Source organism: Geotrypetes seraphini, chromosome 2 (assembly GCF_902459505.1).
Source record: "Geotrypetes seraphini chromosome 2, aGeoSer1.1, whole genome shotgun sequence".
Lineage (NCBI taxonomy): Eukaryota > Metazoa > Chordata > Amphibia > Gymnophiona > Dermophiidae > Geotrypetes > Geotrypetes seraphini.
The window spans coordinates 234,867,854-234,876,359 of NC_047085.1; positions in this window are offsets into that span (position 1 = coordinate 234,867,854).

An 8,506-nucleotide genomic window follows, 5' to 3' on the forward strand; every position below is an offset into this window, starting at 1 on the left:
CCTGAGGACTAGAGGAATCAGAAAAGATATAAAAAAGTTCCCCCGGCCTGCACACAGTTTGATGTGGTATACTTTGGGCAGGCACAGGAGCTGCAGGAGGAACTTGCACATGAATCAGGGTGTGCGGTTTCTATCTTTTCAATGCCTGTGGCTAAAAACATTCCCCCCCCCCCTCTTCAAACACACAAAAAGACAGATGATGTCAGAATCCCTTGAAAGCCCAGATCAAATGCAACTGTACATTGATATGTGTTGTGATACCTTTTAAAAGAAGCAGCAAAAAAACATTGTTTTGCAATTTGAGCCTGAACATCTATAAAAGACTTCAAGGATCTGTGTGACCTCAAAAGTTCATATTCTACATCTGGGTGGTGGTGGTGGTCTTCTCGTAAAAAAAAGCATGGTAGTCTACTAAAATATGTCTTGATAATAAAATCAATACATGCTGTTTCCATTAGAACCTATCAGAGTTATTAATTTTTCTAGGTCATCTGCCATCGATGCTAGCGAAATTTCCCTGGTCTAGCCAATTGGGTTTTTTTTAGCCAGTTTCAGTTATTTTGTTGGTCTCCTTGGTTTTAGAGAAGATTTTCAATTGAAAGCCTTTATTGATGTGAAGAAAGGGTATTTCGTGTTACAAGATTTTGTTTTCCAGACATTTTGGATCACACACATAGTAAATGTTAATTATTTTTGTTTTTGTATTCTTTAGTCCTTAACATTGGGGGGGGGGGGGGGGAGGGGGTCTCAGGTTTTCCTGTAGTTGTCTGATCAAATATCAGGTGCAAGGTTTAATATTTTAAGACCCAAAACATCTTAAGATTTTTAATTTTTGTGTTTAAGAGACAAGCCAATTTTGGAATCTTTGGCTACAATCCTTCTTTAATTCAATATTTTATTTGTTGAAGGGGTGCTGAAAAGTTTTCAACCCAACCAAGAAGGGATCCTCATTAGCACTTATTTGTACACCGCTTAGAAGTTTGATTGAGTGGTGTAAAGAATTTATTAATAAACTTGAAACTTGAATGACATAGAGCCATGAAATTTACAAGTCCAAAGTCTGGTTATTAAGACATAGGGGAAGCCTCTGCTTGCTCTGAATTGGTAGCATGGAATGTTGATACTCTTTGGGTTTTGACCTGGTACTAGTAACCTGGATTGGCCACCATGAGAATGGGCTAGTGGGCTTGATAGACAATTGGGCTGACCCAGTAAGGCTATTCTTATGTTCTTATTCCACATCTTCACCCCCTAGGTGCCTGGACCAATCAGATTCTTAGGATCCTCCCAGTGCATCTCAGGGTACACCAAGAAGGGGAAGGCCCACCATTTTGATGAGGCAGGCCTACTGTCAGGAGGGAATGGGCATATCTCCTACTGATTTTTCATTAAAGGTACAAGGGGAATGTGGAGGGGAATGTGGGGATGTCGGGCTTGGCAGGAGGGGTCTCTCTTTGGAGGATAGTGGAGGGGATCAGTGGATGGGTGATTGGGAGGGTGCGAGGGAGAAGAATAGGGGATCTTCCTGCAGGCTCAGCTGATCGCAACAGGGGAATCCCCAGTCAGCTGAGTGGCAGGAATCCTCAAAGTTGCAATTTAGAGGAGTCCTGCCAGCTAAGTTGATTGGGGATTCCTCTGCCGTGATCAGATGATGGCAAGCTGTGGACTATTATCAGAATCCCTCAGCAAAGATAGGCACCAGAAATGTAGGCCAGGGTTTTCTGGGCCTACATTTCTGGCACCTGTCTTTGCATGAATCTCTAATCAATGCTGTCACGTGATTGGCACATAACCAGCAGCCACTTTAAAGGCAGCTACCGACATGGGCGCCAGTTAGAGAATCTGGGGGATCGTGCCTGATGTTTCTGTAACTCTGATGTCTGGTCACTGAAATACTGCTCCATTGCTGCAATCATTCAAAAATTGTTACCTTTTTAAACTCTTTCTAAGGTTTGAAACAGAAAATAGTCAGATGGAGCAAGATCTGGTGAATAGGGTAGATGGCCTATGCACTGAAACCCCAACTATGTTAAAATAGCTATCCTTTTGCCAGCCTTGTGAGCAGATGCATTGTCTTGCAAAAATAGAACTCCTTTCCACAGCTTCCCTCTCCTTTTTTTTTTTTTTTTCTTTCAATGCCTCCTTTAATCGGCACAGCAAGTTACAGTAGTATTCTGTATTAACTGTTTGGCCCCATGACCTTTCCTGCTGACTTTTGGGTCTTGAATTGGCCTTGAATTGGTCTTAAATTTGGCCTTGGAGAACCTGAGTGCCGCCATTGCATGGACCGTTGTTTCGTCTCAGGATCATACTGGTGTAACCATATTTCATCAACAGTAAATAGTCATTCCAAAAGGTTGGCACCAGCTTGCTGAAAATGCTGCAAATTCAGCTTGGAAGTGTCCACTTAATGTTGTTTCTCGTCAGCATTCAAACATTTGGGCACCCACTTGGCTGACAGCTTCTACATACTCAGCTGCTCATGGATTATACACACAACACATTCCCTGAATATCTGTAGTGTCTCAGCAATTGTTTTAGCTGATATTTGCCAGTCTGCCAAAATCAGGTCAAGGACATGGTCAACAATTTCAAGAGCTGACACCGTTTGAGGCCTCCCAGACTTTGCTGCACCTTCGGTCTCAAAATCTCCACGCTGAAAATTTGCACATCACTTCTTCACTGTGGATTATGATGGACATTTGTCACTCAATGTTTGCATCATACATTCATGGATTTCCTTTGGAGTTTTCTTCTGCAGGAATAGGAATTCATGACAGACCAGAGTACCACACTTAAAAATCCCACAGTTTTCATTGACGTAGTTCAAGCAATAATCTGAAACAATGTCAAAACATAGCATTACGATTCTGCAAATTGGCACTTTGCAAAATAAAATACAGAATTTAGGAAGTTGGTTAGGCTTGGAACTTTTCAACACCCCCTCATAATTAAAACAAAAAAACCCAACACCCAGAATTTCTATGAGCATCAGAGCAACGTCAGAGCATTTGACACTCCAGGCAGTGGTAGAAACCTCTATAGCGACTTCCTATAAGTGGGCCTAAATTTGACAGATGCACGCTTCCTTTTACAGTAATGAGTTAGTCTTATTGATTCAGAACAATCATTAAAAGCAACACACACACACACAACTGAACTGATTTTCTTGGTATTATCCTTCCTTTTACAGTAATGAGTTAGTCTTATTGATTCAGGACAATCATTAAAAGCCACTGAAGTTCTAATTATAAAGCTGACCTGGGGCAGCAAGTTTCTAGATGGTTTTCAAATTTTTGTAAAGCCTTAGCAGGTGCAAAATAACTACTGTGCCGCCTTAGCTGGAGCGTGAGGTCGAGAGCGTTCAGTAGAACAATAAAGGCAGCTTAATTCCACCTAAAGCTGGGAGCTGCCGACTGGTCAGTGTTTGTTTTAAGGGATACTGCAGAGCAGAGCAGCTTTTCTGCCATTATGAACTGCCTTCCGACGCACTGCTCAGCATCCTTAGGGGGTCGCTTTCAGCCAGAGAAGATTAGAGGATGAGTGAGGGACTGCATTCATTATACACAGTCTCTTCCACGGTGCCTACCAGCCCATTATTAAATCTGCCCAGCAGCTTCATTTACTGAGATAAAGTAGTGGCCGAGCAGGAGCTAAAAAAAAACATTAGGAGCTGCGCAGATACTGTAATCACTTATTTTAGTCACTTCCAGCCGTAGCTGGAAGGCAGTTCAGTAATGTAGTAGCAACTCTGCGTTAACTGGAAGTTTAGCATGATGTGATGCACTGGGCTTCGTGAGATATCACACTATACCAAGTTAAAAGGGAATTGCTGTTCTTAGGGGACTCGACTGTGTCAAATTTTCACTTGGGTGAGAAATGACACACTGGGACAATTGGCTGGTCTGCTAGATAATGACACACTGGGACAATTGGCTGGTCTGCTAGATAAAGGGCTTGCATTCTCTGATATAAAAACTGGGGTTTAATTTGGACTTTAAATCCCAGCACCCTGCTCTTGAGTGTGAAATATATGAGCTGTCTCATCTCTCTGGCCCATCATTGACTTTCTCTCTCTCTCTCCTCATTCTCTTTTTCAATGTGAATGGCCAGATTAACACTATATTGGGCCAAATTTCCAATTTTATTTACATTACATTACATTACATTTGGGATTTTTATTCCGCCATTACCTTGCGGTTCAAGGCGGCTTACAAAAGATTTATAAAACAGGGTTACAATGGGATAACAATAGAATTGCTAGAGTGGTAGAGAGTAGATCTTTTGACCTTTCTTTGGTAGTTAAGAACAGGGAGGCTTAGCAGAAGATTTATAAACTACAATTGTTCTTGCTATGATAGTAAAGGGTCGATCCTTTGTCAATAATTTGTGTTGTTGAGAGAGCGTGAGGTTAGGGCTGTTTCAGGAATTTCTTGAAAAGTATGGTTTTTAGTTCTTTTCTGAATGTCCTGTAGTCTGGGGTGGACACCAGAAGGTTGGAGATCTGGCCGTCCAGTCTTGCTGCTTGAGTGGCCAGGAGTCCGTCGTGTAGTTTTGATCGGGGAATGAATGGGGAGTGTGTTTTTCTATGTCTGGTTGTGGATGCTGGGATGAGGCGGTTGTTCAGGTAGGACGGGCTGTCTCCGTTAAGAGTTTTAAATAACATGCAGAAGAATTTGAATTGTATTCTTTCTTGGATTGGTAGCCAATGTGAGTTGATGTAGGCTTCTGTGATATGGTCATGTTTTCTCAATGAGTAGATGAGTCTTAACGCTGTATTTTGGATTGTTTGTAGTTGTTTGGTCATAAAGGTTGGGCATGGGAGGTAGAGGATGTTGCAATAGTCCAGTAGTCCTAGGATTAGGGATTGTACTATAAGCTGGAATTGTGTTCTTTCGAAGAATTTCCGAATTTGTCTGAGGTTTCTCATGATAGCGAAGGATTTCTGTATTGTGCTGTTTATTTGCGGTTGCATGGTGCAGCATCTGTCTATAGTTATTCCTAGTAGTTTTATGGTGGTGTGGATGGGGTAGTTGATTGAGTTGAGTTCTAGGTTGGCTATGGTTTGGATTTTGTCATTTTCAAAGAGAATGAATTTGGTTTTATCTGGATTGAGTTTAAGTTTGTGATCTTTCATCCAGGTCGTAATGGAGTCTAGTGTTCGTTGTAGTGTTTTGGTCCGGGAGGATGTTGATTGATCATATGGTAAAAGAATAGTGATGTCATCCGCGTAACTGTAGGTGGTTATGCCCAGATTGTCCAGATGTGTTCCGAGAGAGGCAGTGTATAAGTTGAAGAGGGTAGGGGATAGTGGGGACCCCTGTGGTACTCCGCAGGGGTTTGACCAAGGTTTTGATTTCTCTTTGTTAGATTTTACACTGTAGGTTCTGGATTTTAGGAAACCTTCGAACCAAGAGTATACTTTGTCTGAGATACCTATTGTATCTAATATTTGCAGAAGGATATTGTGGTCTACTAGATCGAATGCTGCAGTTAGGTCCAGTTGTATGAGAAGTATTTTTTTTCCTGTGCTTAGTTGTTGTCTGATTGTATCCATGAGGGAGCCAAGTAGTGTCTCTGTGCTGTAGTTTGTTCTGAAGCCGGATTGCATAGGGTGGAGTAGGTTATGGTCATCCAGATAGTTGGTGAGGAGTTTGGCTACTAGGCCTTCTGTGAGTTTGACGTATAGTGGTATTGAGGCAATAGGTCTGAAGTTGGAAGGTTGATCTGGTGGACCTTTTGGGTCTTTTAGGATTGGGGTGATGATGATTTCGCTGAGGACTGAGGGGAAAATGCCGTCTTTGAGCGTGGATTGAATCCATTGTAGAAGTAGAGTACGGAATTTTACACTGGATGTAGTAAGGAGATATGAGGGGCAGTGGTTGAGGTCACAGGAGGCGTGGCTGTATTTTTTGTAGAGATAGTTGAGTTCGGACCATTGTATATTTGGGAATTGTGACCAAGTTCTGTCTGCTGCAGTTGAATCTTTGTCTGTGGGGTGAGTTGTGATTATGTTTGGGAAGGATGGGGTAGCATTGAGGGTGGCTCTGGCGTTTGTGATTTTGTTCTTGAAGTGTTCTGCCAGGAGGGTGGCTGAGGGGGGAAGGTTATTATTAGTGAATGTGTAGGGTTTGGTATCTGTGAGGTCTTTTAAGATTTGAAATAGTTTTTTGGAGTCTTGTGTTTCTGTGCCTATAAGATTTGTGTAATGAGTTTTTCTCTTGTCCTTTAGTAGAAGTTTGTATTGTTTGTTGATTTTTTTCCAAGCGATTTTAGTTTGATCTAGGTTTGTTTTCCTCCATTTTCTTTCTAGTCTTCTACACTGTCTTTTGAGTTGGAGCAGTTCATTGTCGAACCATAGGTCTGATCTCCTGCTGGTTCTGGTTTTGGTTTGTAGTGGGGCTAGTTCCTCAAGGATGTTGGTTGATAGATTTTTCGGAGCGAGCGAACAGAGCAGTGAGCAGTGAACAAATTGAAATGAAGCATACTGAAGAACGAACAACATTCACAGCAAACTTCATTGAACAGCCCTTTTTGATTGCACAGGACTGAGTGATTGAATTGTCGTGATGAATGAACCGACAACTGTGACTTTAATAAACATCTTTAATATGAGCGGGACGGATCAACAAGAGGAATTCAGCAGCTATGACTGGTGTACTTTAAATTTTGTCCCGTGTTGTACTCACTAAGCTAAGTATTCTTCACCATTTTTTCACACAATTTATTATCACAATCATTAGTGATAAGTGCACAGGGCCTTCGGCGCTGTGGTTATTGACACAGATTGAGGATTTTTTCTGTCTTTTATATATATCTTTTTGATTTATTGAAGATTTTTTGTCACGTTTTTTTATACTCACATTTTTGGTTTTCACTCCCTTACATTTTGTGTTTTTGATATTAGGTTTCAGGGAGTTCTTTTTGGATTGATTTTCTTTCCTATCGTTTTTACCTGGAGATGATTGTGTTTCCAACTGTTTTATAATATATGTTTCACAGATATTGAAGGGATAACATGATGTACGGGGCAGGGTTTATTTAGAATTATTTCTAAAGTGCTTGTCACTGCATGAACACCTGCCCGGGGCCATTGGTCAAAACGAGGGTACTGGGCCCGTACTGATAAATCCTTTTATGGTATTGAATGTGTTTTTCTTTAGTGTTTATCCAAGGAAACACAGCTTTTCCTTTCATCATCTCCAGGGTTATTAAGGAAAGATTGTCACCATTAATACCAGTTTTTTGTATTTTGCATTATTGCCGGTATTGGTATTTTTTTGTATTTTTGGTTTTCCGTGGGCAAAAGCACAACAGACATAGATTCAATGTCCGACAACATGATGCACGACCTACTCCTACTGGAGCGCTGGTCTAGGTCCTGGCAACTCAGCTTCAATTCCAAAAAATGCAAAGTCATGCACCTGGGAAGCCAAAATCCATGCAAGACTTACACCCTTAATGGCGAGATCCTAACCAGAACTGAAGCAGAACGAGGGGGGATCGTCAGTGAGAACATGAAGACTGCCAATCAAGTGGAGCAAGCTTCATCCAAGGCAAGGCAAATCATAGGTTGCATACGCAGGAGTTTCGTCAGCCGTAAGCCTGAAGTCATTATGCCATTGTATAGATCCATGGTAAGGCCCCACCTGGAATACTGTGTGCAATTCTGGAGGCCGCATTACCGTAAGGATGTGCTGAGACTGGAGTCGGTCCAGAGAATGGCCACCCGGATGGTCTCGGGACTCAAGGATCTCCCGTACGAGGAACGGCTGGATAAGTTGCAGCTGTACTCACTCGAGGAACGCAGAGAGAGGGGTGACATGATCGAGACATTCAAGTATCTCATGAGCCGCATCGAGGTGAAAGAAGATATCTTCTTTTTCAAGGGTCCCGCGGCAACAAGGGGGCATCCGTGGAAAATCAGGGGCGGGAAACTGCACGGGGACACCAGGAAATTCTTTTTCACTGAAAGGGTGGTTGATCGCTGGAATAGTCTTCCACTTCAGGTTATTGAGGCCAGCAGCATGCCTGATTTTAAGGCCAAATGGGATAGACACGTGGGATCTTATCTGCCGTCTATTTCTATGTTTCTATGTTAAAAATGTACGATATGTTGATATGTGCACCTTCCTTCCTTCCCATCTATCCTCCTCAGCCTGTCCTTACACATCCACAGCTGCATGTTAATGATGATGTATATGTTATGATGATAAATAAGTGCATATGAGCACATCATTAACATGCAGCTTTGGATGAATATATAATTATGTTATGAGTGTGCACCTCTTCCTTCCCATCTTCCTCAGCATGTCACATACAGCATGTTACATTACACAGACTTTGTGTAATGTAACATGCTGTATGTGACATGCTAAGGAGGATGGGAAGGAAGAGGTGCACACTCATAACATCATTATATATTCATGAATCAATCTGATAATCATCACCACCAGGCTGTGTGTGTTATGGGATGGAGGAAGAAAAGTGCATGTTTAAATTGATC